General features: G+C 40.6%; 1 protein-coding gene and 1 pseudogene across 1 annotated transcript in view; one reads left to right on the top strand and one right to left on the bottom strand.

Moving 5' to 3' along the window:
- DAB1 (DAB adaptor protein 1) overlaps nt 1-13814 on the bottom strand; it is a 1468439-nt gene that overhangs the window by 1220058 nt on the left and 234567 nt on the right. The gene's annotated exons all lie outside the window — the stretch shown is intronic.
- Nucleotides 2787-3247, top strand: LOC109556863 (non-histone chromosomal protein HMG-17 pseudogene; annotated as a pseudogene).

Raw genomic sequence — 13814 nt, 5'->3', positions numbered from 1 at the left:
CCTGCATAACATTGGGATATCTGTTCTTTAGAACTTGCATGCTTTTGATTAGTTATAGGTAATAAGCTAGACATTAAGAACCACCAGATAAATGATTAAACATTTGACACAAGATTCTCTTTGGTGTCTCCCCATATTTTAAACAAGGAAGTAATCTAGCATAGTAGTTTAAGACTGTGACCATGGAGTCAGATGCCACCTGCCACAGGGTGTGCTTAGGCAAGTGTCTTTGCCTCTCTGAGCCTTATTTTTCCTTTCTATAAACTAGAAGCATAATGGCACCTTCATCATAGAGAGCATTCTGAAGGTTAAGTGAACTCATTCACATAAAGTAATGAGCAATAAACCCAGCACATACTAAGCATTTAGAAAGAACACGGTCATCACAATTGTATAAGGCAGATTATATAATAATAACAGATATGGTTATAGATCTAATCTGTCATGGTTATTATTACTCCTATTATTACTATTATATTTATATTGTTACTATATTTATGTAATTATTATATTCTCTGGAGAAGGGAATGACCACCCACTCCAGTATTCTTGCCTGGAGAATTCCAAGGACAGAGGACCCTGGTGGGCTACAGTCCATGGGTTCACAAAGAGTTGGACATGACCAAGCGACTAACACTCCCCATGACATGACATTACCTTATTTGAATTGAGGGAAATTTAAGATCTGGTTTTCTCATGTTTCTTATGCACCTATGTGGTAACAAAAGATAGAAATTATAAACAGTATAGATTGAAGTGTTTTATTTGGGGCTTGTGTTGAATCAAATGCTAAAGCAGTTAAGGTACATTGAGGAGAAAATCCAGTGGTCTTGACACAAACAGCACAAAGGTTCAGCACTACGAGGCATGGGTTCACCGTGTTGAATGGATTTTGCTTATTTGTTTGTCTGGTTTTTAATTAGTACAATCTTAAAAACATGAATTTTTATTAGGTCCATTTGAAATTCAGCACATTTTATCCTGGGCTCAATTTAGTTTCTAGTTTATGAAAGCTCCTTTCATTCTTTTAAGAAATATCTATGAATAGAGTGTAAATGATAATGCTAGAAATAAAATATTATTTATACATCATTTTTCACTTTTTTTTTGGCTGTGCCACATGGCTTATGGGATCTTAGTTCCCTGACCAGGGATCAGACCCATGCCCCCTGCAGTGGAAGCACAGAGTCCTAACCATTGGACCTCTAGGGAATTCCTATCATTTTAAACTTTTCAATAGGACTTTAAGTATATTCTCTTCTGCTGAAATACATTAGGTTCATGGATCCGGGATACTCAACTCATTATATAGACAGGAACACTACAGAGGTGAAGAAATGCAGAGAAGTGAGGCTAGATTATGATGCTATTGATCTAAACTGTGGGGGAGGCCAGTAAATGATCTAAAAATCTCTATTGCAGGCTCCAAGAGAAGAAGGGGACAGGCCATCACCATGAAGAAGCCAGAGGAAGGGAATGGGGGGTACTGATGAAACACTGGACTTGATTATTAAGACCCCCTTCTATCTATTCTCTCTCTCTATGAAAAAGCGCTTTTAAGCATCACACCAATTTGGTCCTGGAATTTGGTCAATCTGGCCTTTTCCATCAGAATATGCTCTACAGAAGGAAAAAGCCTCAAAGGACCCTCCTGGCATGAATGCCCTGCTGCTCCCCTTCACTAGACCAGGGCCAAGATTCCTATCGAGGGAACTAGAGATGAAGAAGGGAACACACCAGGCCCTTGATATTTCTGAGCCTCCGGAAAAGCCAATCCCCCAGGACTCCCTGCAGGCCAGGGGAAAGAGAAACCCTTTGAGGCTCAGCTTGAATCCACGAGCCTTTCAGAACACTGAGAAAGCTAAACACAGCAGTTCCATGACTACTCATTTGGAAAGAGCCCATCTTTTTCAAAACGTGGGTCTTAAAAGTGGATCATCTATTTTTGCTTTTGTCGCTTTGGCTTTTGGTGTCAAATCCAAAAATTCGTTGCCAAGTCTGATGTCAAGGAGCTTAACCCTTATGTTTTCTCCCAGGAGTTTTCTGATTTCAGGTTTTACATTCAAGTCTATCCATTTTGAGTCCATTTTTTGTATGGTGTAAGATAGGGATCTGATTTCATTCTTTTGTGTGCGGCTGTCTGCAAACAGGATGGGGAAGAGATATCTGTACTCCAATGTTCACTCAGTATTATTCACCGTAGCTAAGATGTGGAAAAGACTTACATGTCCGTGAACAGATGAACAAATAAAGATGTGAGATATATACATCTATGAATACTAGGCTTTCTTCTGTACATTCCTATGAGCTTATACCCTCTTGGGTATAGCCCTGTTTTCTGCTTAGACACAAACTGACAGACCAGTATCTGATGTTATTTCTTAAAAATTAAACGTGTCTTTGTCCCCTTCTTCCATCTCCGACTTTTGGGCATCTAAGCTGCCACAAGCCTCTCTCTGGTCTAGGCGCATGCCTACGTTTTAGTCTCAATACTTCCTTTTTCCCTACTCTGCACCATGCACCCCTGCTTAACACTTTGCTATTTGGTCTCTGTGGTTTTCTGCAAAGGTTACATTTCCTTCACTTACTCTCTTTGTCTCCTGGCAAGCTCCTATTCACCTCTCAAAATTACACTAAAAGATTTGCAGGCGCCAATCTCCAAAATAGCCCTCTTCCATTACACATCTAGCAGGCAGCCTCAGCTAACGCCAGAGCCCCTTTAAAGATGTCCCCTGCCAGAGCAATGTGAAGAGGCGAGAGAGACCCCTGGACCAACTAAAGCCTGCATGCCACTGCATTCCTGTGTCCAGCACCTACGTCCCACTGCTGTAGCCACCATACCCAAGAGAAATGCTGAAGGGGATGCTAAAGGAGATTAGGCCAAGGTGAAGGAAGAACCACAGAGAAGATCTGCAAGGTTATCTGCTAACCTGCTCCTCCAAAGCCAGCGCCCAAGACTAAAAAGGCCCCTGCAAAGAAGGTACCCAAAGGGAAAAAGGGGAAAGCTGGTGCTGGCAAGGGTGGGAATAACCCTGCAGAAAATGGAGATGCAAAACAGACCAGGCACAGAAAGCTGAAGGTGCTGGAGATGCTAAGTGAAGGGTGTGCATTTCTGATAATTGTGTACTTCTGGTGACTGTACAGTTTGAAATACTATTTTTTATCAAGCTTTACAAAAATGCAGATTTTTGTTTTACTTTTTTTTAAGCTATGTTGTTAGCACACAGAATACTTCATTGCTGTTTTTTGGGGGGAAAGGCACATGTCTCTAACAGGATGTCTCAGAAGCTGAACTGACGTGGGGGAAAAACACCTTTCCCGTCTAGTTTTGAGAGACTTCCTGTTGGTTCCCAGGAAAGAGGGATTCCTTGATGTTGACACACATTAACCACCTTGGCACAAACGCCTTGTGATGTGGAAAAAGTAAAATTTAGTTTTTATGTCCTCTTCTCCTTCTCCACCTCAGCATAGGAATTACTCCCCTAAACCCAGAGACCTGTGGAACCTAACCCCCCAAAACTGACGACCAGCCCTTATGGCAGAAAGTGAAGAGGAACTAAAAAGCCTCTTGATGAAAGTAAAAGTGGAGAGTGAAAAAGTGGGCTTAAAGCTAAACATTCAGAAAACGAAGATCATGGCATCTGGTCCCATCACTTCATGGGAAATAGATGGGGAAACAGTGTCAGACTTTATTTTTCTGGGCTCCAAAATCACTACAGATGGTGACTGCAGCCATGAAATTAAAAGACACTTACTCCTTGGAAGGAAAGTTATGACCAACCTAGATAGCATATTCAAAAGCAGAGACATTACTTTGCCAACAAAGGTCCGTCTAGTCAAGGCTACAGTTTTTCCTGTGGTCATGTATGGATGTGAGAGTTGGACTATGAAGAAGGCTGAGTGCCAAAGAATTGATGCTTTTGAACTGTGGTGTTGGAGAAGACTCTTGAGAGTCCCTTGGACTGCAAGGAGATCCAACCAGTCCATTCTGAAGGAGATCAGCCCTGGGATTTCTTTGGAGGGAATGATGCTAAAACTGAAACTCCAGTACTTTGGCCATCTCATGCGAAGAGTTGACTCATTGGAAAAGACTCTGATGCCGGGAGGGATTGGGGGCAGGAGGAGAAGGGGACGACAGAGGATGAGATGGCTGGATGGCATCACTGACTCGATGGACGTGAGTGTGGGTGAACTCTGGGAGTTGGTGATGGACAGGGAGGCCTGGCGTGCTGCAATTCATGGGGTTGCAGAGAGTCGGACACGACTGAGTGACTGATCTGATCTGATCTGATGTCAGGCAATCTGGACTTTCCAGCGTCACCTTTGAGATGGTGTCCTTCAAAAGAGGAGCAGTTCATTTTTTTATACTGTGGCTCCTCAGAGTGATACTTCTGCCATTTTCATTTCCATTTGCTGAAAGTCAGGGTCGGCTTGTGAAAAGTTGTTAAACAACATGCTAAATGTAAAATGTCAACCCTCAGTCTAAACTTTCCCTGTTCAGAGCATCACATGAAGATTTCATTGGGTTTCATAGTGGCTTTCTGATTTTGGTAGTCCATTTGAAAAAGGCAGTTTGAAAGTTGTATACGGTTAATGACTCTCTGCTCATATCCTGCCTGAAATACCACGATTGTTTATGAAAAGTATCTTTAATAAAGCTGGATACAGTTTGGCTTGAAAAAAAAAAAATAGATGTCCCCTGTCCTCCTTACCTGGCGAGCAGCCTCTGCCAGGACTGGCATTCCCTCAAAGTGTCCCCTGACCTGGGTGGCTGGTCCCATATTCAGAAAGCCTGCAACAGGCACGGCGGCACTAGCATGCCTGCAGCAGTTGTGCAGCAGCCATAATAAGAGGGCACACCCTCCCCACACAAGGGGATCCTCCTGGAACACCTGGCTCTGGGGACCAGGGCAGACCATGCTATTGGGTCCCCAGGATACCTTCTACATAAAACTACTCCTTTCAAACTGCGAAGCATAGCTAATCTACTTAATATGTAAAAACAGAGAGCTAGACAAAATAAGGAGACAAAGGAATATATTCCAGATGAAAGAATACACAAAACCTCAGAAAAAGAACTAAATGAAACAGAGATAAGCAGTCTATCAGAAAAAGTTCAAAATAATGGTCATAAAGATACTAACTGAACTTGAAAGAATAATGGAGGAATACAGTGAGAACTTCAAAAAGACAAAAGATAAAAAAAGAACCAACGAGAGCTGAAGAATACCATAACTAATGAAAAAATACACTAGAGGGAGTTGAGACCAAATTAGAGGATGCAGAAGAATGGATCAGTGATCTAGAAGAGAGAGTAGTGGAAATCACCTAATAATAACAATAATAATAATAATTTTTTAAAAGAGGAGAATTTAGAAGACTTCTGGAACAACATCAAACATACTAACATACTAACATTCACATTATATGGTACCAGAAGAAGAGAGACAAAGGGTCAGAAAATCTATTTGAAAAAAACAGAATAATGGCTGAAAATTTCCCTAAACTGCTGAAGGAAACAGATATCCAAGTTCAGGAAGGAGAGTCCCAACCAAGATGAACCCAAAGAGACCCACACCAAGACAAATTATAGTTAAAATGTCAAAGAGATAAAGAGAATCTTAAAAGCAGCAAGAGAAAAACAACTAGTCACAAAACAACTATCATAATACCAATGCCATTTGTCACAGAATCAGAAAAAATAATCCTAAATTTGGTATGGACCTATAAAGCAATCTTGAGAAAGAAGAACAAAGCTGGAAGTATCAGGCTCTCCAATTTCAAACTATACTACAAAGTTCTAGCAATCAAAACTGTATGATACTGGCATATACATGTGTGCAGACACACATACACACACAAACACAAAGATCAATAGAACAGAATAAAGAGTAAAAAAATAAACTCACACTTCTATGGTCAACTAATCTATGATAAAGAATATACAGTGAGGGAAAGACAGCTTCTTCAATAAATGGTGTTGGAAAAACTGGGCAGCTGCATGCAGAAGGATGAAACTGAACCATTTTCTTATACCATATTCAAAAATAAACTCAAAGAAGATTAAAGACTTTTGTGTACAACCTAAACCCATAAAACTCCTAAATAAAAATGTGGGCAGTAAAATCTTTTGTATATATCTTGGAACTATTTTGGATCTGCCTTCTTAGGTAAGGGCAATAAATGCAAAAATAAATGCAAATTATTCCATCAAACTAAAATGAAAGCTTCTGCACAGAAAAAAAGAAACAATCAACAGAAAAAAGCAAGCTACCAAATGGGAGAATGCATTTGCAAAAAATATATCATAAGGGGTTAAATTCAAAATACATAAAGAATTCATAGGATACAATTTCAAAAAGAAACAATCCAATTAAAAAACCAACAGAAAACCTGAATAGTCATTTTCCACAGAAGACATAACACAGCCAGTAGACACATGAAAAAATGCTCAATATCATTAATCATCAGAGAAATGCAAATCAAAACTACAATGAGATACCAACTCACATCTCTTTGGGTTCATCTTGGTTGGGACTCTGCCTTCTGAACTTGGATATCTGTTTCCTTCAGCAGTTGAGGGAAATTTTCAGCCATTATTCTGTTTTTTTTTTTTTTTTCAAATAGATTTTCTGCCCCTTTGTCTCTCTTCTTCTGGGACCATATAATGTGAATGTTAGTATGTTTGATGTTGTTCCAGAAGTCTTCTAAATTCTTCTCTTTTAAAGGAGATGAATAGTCAGAATGACTATTATCAAAAGACAACAAATAACAAGTGTTGGCAAGGAGGCAGAGCAAAAGGAAACCTTCGTGCACTATTGGCAGGGATATAAATTGGTGCAGCCACTAGGAAAAACAGTACTGAGCTTTGTAAAAAAATAAAATAAATAAAATAGAGCTGCCATATAATCCACCAAATTCATTTCCGAACATTTACATGATGAAAATAAAAACATAAATTTGAAAAGATATATTGTAAGTAAAGCTGCAGCAAATATATCTTTTCAAATTTATGTTTTTATACATGGCATCAACCTGTGTCCATCAATAGATGAAAGGATAAAGAAGATGTGGTGTATATAAACAATGGAATATTACTCAGCCATTAAAAAAAGAACAATACCTTACCATTTACAACACAGATGGACCTAGAGGGCATTGTGTTGAGTGAAATAAGTCACACAGAGAAAGACAAACAACATATGATTCTACTTAGTTGTGGACTCTTTAAAACAAAAGGATAAAGAAAACAAAACAGAAATAGACTCATAGATACAAAGAACGAACTGTTGGTTGCCAGAGGAGAGAGGTGGGGCATTGGGCAAAACAGGTAAAGGGGATTAAGAGGTACAACCTCGCAGTTATAAAGTAAATAAGTCATGGGGACATAAATATACAGCATAAGGAATACAGTTGATAATACTGTAATAACTTAAATGGGGACAGACAGTTATTAGACTTACCATGGTGATCACTTTACAATGTATTTAAATGTTGAATAGCTATGTAGTATACCTGAAATTAACATTAGTGTATACCTGAAATTAACATATTGTTGTACATCAACTCTACTTCAATAAGAAAAAAACGGAGGCTCAGAGACTCCCTTCCCAATGCCAGTCTGACCTGTCTGATGTGGATGCACTCTTAATTTTCTTTCATAACCTCTGTCACAGGATCTTTTCTATTTGCCTGCATGTCTGTCTCCCATCCTTGGCTCTAAGCTCCTGGAGAATGGGCACACTGTCTTACTTCTGCCTCTAGTGGATTATTAGGGCTTGTGTAGAGTAGGTGTTCACACATTTTTTCTTTTGCTGTTTCATTTGTTTAGTAACTGAGAAATTAGTTGATAGATCTCTTTTGGTCACCCAGAGATCTTTTATCCTCATTCAAGGCTCTCAAGTATTTTCTGAATAGATAAAGTTGCTGGAAAATTGAGGTACCAATTGAGGTACCTTCAAGTAAGTGGAGGTCACTCCATCAAGTTTCCAAGTATTATACTTTGATCCATCCACACTTGGCAGCCAGGTATTACAGAAGAATAGATGGCTTGGATGTTTGCAGCAAATGCAATCATTCTTCACAGGGATGGTAATAAGCAACATTACCAATTTCAACCTTGCTGCTGCTGCTGCTAAGTCGCTTCAGTCATGTCCAACTCTGTGCGACCCCATAGACGGCAGCCCACCAGGCTCCCCTGTCCCTGAGATTCCCCAGGTAAGAACACTGGAGTGGGTTGCCATTTCCTTCTCCAATAATTTCAACCTTCAGTTCAGTTCAGTTCAGTCGCTCAGTCATGTCCAACTCTTTGTGACCCCATGAGTCACAGCACACCAGGCCTCCCTGTCCATCACCAACTCCCAGAGTTCATTCAGACTCACGTCCATCGAGTCGGTGATGCCATCCAGCCATCTCATCCTCTGTCGTCCCCTTCTCCTCCTGCCCCCAATCCCTCCCAGCGTCAGGGTCTTTTCCAATGAGTCAACTCTTCGCATGAGGTCGTCAAAGTACTGGAGTTTCAGCTTTAGCATCAGTCCTTCCAAGAAAATCCCAGGGCTGATTTCCTTCAGAATGGACTGGTTGGATCTCCTTGCAGTCCAAGGGACTCTCAAGAGTCTGCTCCAACACCACAGTTCAAAAGCATCAATTCTTCGGCACTCAGCCTTCTTCACAGTCCAACTCTCACATCCATACATGACCACAGGAAAAATAATAGCCTTGACTAGACGGACCTTTGTTGGCAAAGTAATGTCTCTGCTTTTCAATATGCTATCTAGGTTGGTCATAACTTTCCTGGTCCTTCCCTTTTTCAAGCTCTGCATTTCTTTCAAGGTTTAATTCTCCATCCCCAATTCACATAAGGCTCTCATCTTTGATTGCATTCTCTTTACCCTGGTGTTCTGCTTCTAGCTGTGTGAACTTGGCCACATTACTTCCCCTCTCTGTGCCTCATTTGCCTTCACTGTCAAATGAGGTAGGATGGAAAATGACTGTCTACCAGCCCATGTGATTCAACAAGTGCTTTCTAAACATCTCCTTGGCAACTGGTAGTTCTCTGCAGAGGAGACAGTGCCAGGTAGAAACTGGCTTAATGTAGAGTAGAGACCTGGAAGAGCTAGGGGTAGGGAGGGTACAGACTGTGCCGTCTGCAGTCCATATTCCAGTCTCCCCTCCTATCTTTAGTTCTGTCAATCATCTAGGTCTCTGGGTTTTTGGTCAAGGAAAAGACATTATCTTTCTGATAGGACTGTTGTAAATCAAAAGAGTTAATGGGTGTGAAGGATATCTGGCAACTGTAAAGTTATAGAGTCATTATGATTCCTCTAAAGTAAACTGCAAATGTCAATGGGGGTGTTTCATGACTTAAATCACCGTTTACCAAAATGCATTTCATGAACCTGGTTCTGTGAAGTATTTACAGGAGTTACAGGGTGAAGGGGTAGGAAAAGCCAAGTTCTGTGGTCAAATCATTTCAAGGAACAATGCGATGACAAAGACAAAAGACAAAGACAAAAGACAAAGACAAAAAGGGTTTTTTACTGAGGAGGGCCCTGTGCCAGCCGCCAAGCGCTGTGAATCTAAAAAGGGGAACATGTTTTTGCAAGGCTTCTCAGTCCCTTTTGGCCACAGACCTCTTTTTCTGGATAGAGCATCAGATGAGCATATTTTGGAAAATGCTGTCCTGAACCAACAGAATAATGTTGCCATAGAAGTCTTGGATGCTTTTAACAAATTTAGGAGAGGTATCTTGGGCAGGTAAGAGGGGTTTTCTGTATGTTTAACTTCCTAACTATGGCGGAAGATAATCATAAGCTGCCAAATGCTGGAGGGTGGGGAGGTTGTAACTTGGAGTAAAGACCCCTGGGTTGCAACCCCAGCTCTACCACCAGCCCCCTGTGTGACCCTGGACCACTCTCTGAGGCTCAGTTTGCTCATGTATAAAACATAGGGCTGGATGGTGGGAGCATCAGGACCACCAGAGACCAGTCTGAGATGCCCATACCACTTCCACAGAGTGCTTGCTGTGGGGAAAGAAGAGGAAAAACAAGGCAGCGTGCATATTTGACGTCATAGGAAAACACAGCCGCACTCAGCTCTCAGATCATCAATTCAGGAGTAGGTCACCTGGAATCCAAGGTTCCCTAGTGACAAGGCCCCAGATGGTGGAACCTGAGGTTAGCATATGAGCAGCCTATTCGAGAAGACTCTGGTGGGGAGATGCCCTCACCACTGGCTGCCCATTTTACCTCCTAACACTTCAGAAGTGACTTAGATAACACCACTTATTCTGGGGCTGGGGTCTCTTTCTGTGCTACCTCAGTGTTTTCATATGTTCCCCTATACTCCACACCCACCACTCAAATGGACACAAAGGTCAGTGTCTGATGGCCTCCTAACACTCAGGACTGCATTAATCTTGGACCCATGGCAAAAAAAAAAAAAAGAAGCTGACCTCAATATTCATAGCCATGCTCTTGAAATCCCAGATTTATGATGTGTGGAAGGCATTTGCAAAGTTTCACATTTGCATTTTCTACTCCACTGGTGATAGATTGAAAGCATTAGCTGCAAAGCAAGTAAAACCCAGAGGCTGGAAGGAATTCAAATCCATTTGATTCAACAAGTGCTTTCTGAACATCTACTAGGCAACTGGTAGCTTCTCTGCACAGAGCAGAGGGTAAGGAGGGGACTTCCACTTATCAGAGTTATCAAGACTTATTGTCTTCCTGGCACAGCTGTTCTCTTTAATCCTCACTGTGAGGCATTTGGTAACACCAGTTGACAGGTAAAAAGGTCGAAGAAGCAACTAACTTGCCAAATATCACAAATATATAGAAATCCAGATTTTGATTCTAATATCTGTCTGATTCTAAAGTCTGAGCTATTTCCACTAAAACTACACTTTTTTACTAGTTATGGATGGGATAAAAATTTGTGACCCTCAGGAGGCGATGAGGGTTTGGAGAAATAACTCAGGAAAAAAATGGACAGAATGGTGGGAGGTACACAGAACTAAGAATCAGGAACTAAGTGTTTTTGTCTGCTTTGATTTCTGAGAAAACAATAAAACTACATGCTTGTATATCTATATCTGTTTTTTAAGATCAGTTAAAAACTACAAATATTGATTTATGTTCTACTTCACAGAGTCACAATTTCAGAATATGATTTTACAATTGCCATATAGATCATCTTAAGTCCATTGTTTTGCAGGTAAGAAAAAGAATTCTCAGACACCTTAAATAACTTGCCTGGGGTCATATAGTAAGCCCTCCGTACTCTATCCACCCATGCATCTCTACAACTTCTATCCATCTACCCTCCATCCAACATCTATCCATCCAACCATCCATCCTTCCATTATATATATATATATATATACACTCATCCACCTGTCCTCTATCTATCCACCCTGCGTCCATCCATCTCCCACCCATCTACCCATCAAGCCATCCTTCCTTCTAGCCAACACTGGGCAAGCACCTATTCTAAACCAGGTCCCAAACCAGACCCCAAAGAACTCCAGGCTTCCTGCCCATTCCAGCAGCATGTTTTTACTATAAGAGTGAATCTGGACCAAAGCTCTACTCCATGATAGAAGGCTACATATCAAAGTGTCACAAATAAAGAATATATGAGGTGAGAGGAAAGTTCTCCAGGGCTTGGACTTGCTATCATATTTCAGCCTGGATGCCTCTGGAGCTTGAGCAGAGGGCACAGGCATGCATCTGAGCAGAGGGCACATGCATGCATCTGAGGATTATGGGAAGGTGATGGTCTGATATTTGGAAATTGATCAAGACCTGTAGCTCTAGCCTAGACTGGGCCTGAAAAAATATTTCCTCATAAAAACAATACTATAATTTCATTAAAAATAGTGAATATTGGCATAATTTTTTACTAATTATATTTATTCATTCACAAATACTTGTTGAGTACCAATGATGCATTTCATATGCTTTTCATTTAATGCTCACAATAAGTTTATAAGGTTGATATTAATATTTTCTCCACCTTCATATTAGGGGTGCAGAAACTGAACTCAGAGAAGTCTGTACCTTTCCCATAATCAAATAGATAGTAAGTAAAAGAGCCAATATTTTAACCCAGGATTCTTGGACTTCAAAGTTGATCCTAAACTAAGCTGTCTCCAAAAAGCTTGTGCTTCAAAGGGAGAAGGAATAACTCCTTGCTATGGGGTTCAGAGAAAGACTCATAGAATAGAATTCTAATCAGAAAAAAGGTAGTATTCTGGACAGGGCCAAAAAGGGTGTCTCCAGGAAGAGAAACAGCTTGTGTAAAGAGATAGGAACAAGGGAGCTGAGTTCAGGAAAAACCAGGTGGGCTGTGGTGACAGAGCCATGAGTTGGGAAGATGTAGGTGGGGTCCTGTTGTACTTGATCTTAATCCTATGAATAATAAGGAGCCACTGAAGGCTTTTGAGCAGGAAGGTGATACAATAAAATCCATGCTTTTACGATATCGATCTAGTGGTTGTGAAAGCATGAAGGAAGAAGATCCTTTAAGAGGACAATGTTTAAGAGACTTCTCCAGAAAAGAAGAATAAAAATGTAAGCAGGGTGGCAATGACAAGAAAGAAAAAGGAAGAGAAGAATACAAAGATGCTAAACAGGTTGAATAGATAGATGAGCGAATGGATGAATGGCTGGTTAGATGGATGGATAGCTTGATGGCTGTCTGGCTGGCTAGGTAGATGAATGGATAAGTGATTGGGTGGATGGATGGATGGATGGGTGAATGGGTAGATAAAGGGATGGTTATTTGTGCTTGTGTAAGAATTTCTCTATTATGAATCTATTTCCTTTCCTTTGAGCTCTACCAACAGTGTGCATAATTTTTGGCTTTCCCCCTAGTGAGACCTCAGTAACAACCATAACTGCAGATCTGGCAGCCTCCACTTCATTCTATTTTCTGGGGAGAAAGGCCAAAACATGGAAGCCTCTCCATTCATCCACTCTGCACATCATCTTGAGATTCTTCTGCCAAACCATGATTTCATCATGTCTCCACATGTTGTCAATGAAATTAAAAAATATAACAAATGTTATTTTTGCTGTCATTCATGACATGTACTAAACACTGTATTAAGTGCATGATATAAGCCTGTGAAAAGCCTAAGTTTTGCTATTAGGCTTAATTTTATTTTATCCTGACCAAACCATTGGAAAAGACCCCAATGCTGGGAAAGATTGAAGGCAAGAGGAGAAGGGGACGACAGAAGATGAAAAGGTTGGCATCACCAACTTGATGGATGTGAGTTTGTGTAAGCTTCAGGAGTTGGTGACGGACAGGGAAGCCTGGCATGCTGCAGTCCATGAGGTCGCAAAGAGTCAGACATGACTGAGTGACTGAACTGAACTGAAACCACTTATTAGATATGTGACCTTGGACAAGTGATTCAACTGTATTCAAGCACACCCATAAAATGGTGATATCACCAATTTATAGGGCTGTTACAGGAATTAAATGAGCTAATATATAAAGTGATCAGTGTAAAATATATGATCAATAAATGGAAACTATATGTTTAAATAAGGTCTTTTAATTTCTATAATGGAGTTCTTTTTAATATCTTCCGGTTTCTCAAGGATCACTGGGTGTCTGTGTTCCCTTAAACAGGGACCCTCTGTAATGGCATATTTTTGGCATTTGGAAGATAGGCCCTCTCACACCACCACAATCACTCTTTATCACAAATCCACAAATTTCATGTCCTTTTTTTCAGCCTTTAACAATGGGCAGACTCATCCCTTTATCTTCACAAGTCTTTTCTCTATTAAGGCAAATTCCCA

The sequence above is a fragment of the Bos indicus genome, chromosome 3, assembly GCF_029378745.1.
Source record: "Bos indicus isolate NIAB-ARS_2022 breed Sahiwal x Tharparkar chromosome 3, NIAB-ARS_B.indTharparkar_mat_pri_1.0, whole genome shotgun sequence".
Lineage (NCBI taxonomy): Eukaryota > Metazoa > Chordata > Mammalia > Artiodactyla > Bovidae > Bos > Bos indicus.
The sequence above is the reverse complement of the archived record's forward strand: the minus strand, read 5'-3'. Positions and strand labels throughout refer to the sequence as shown.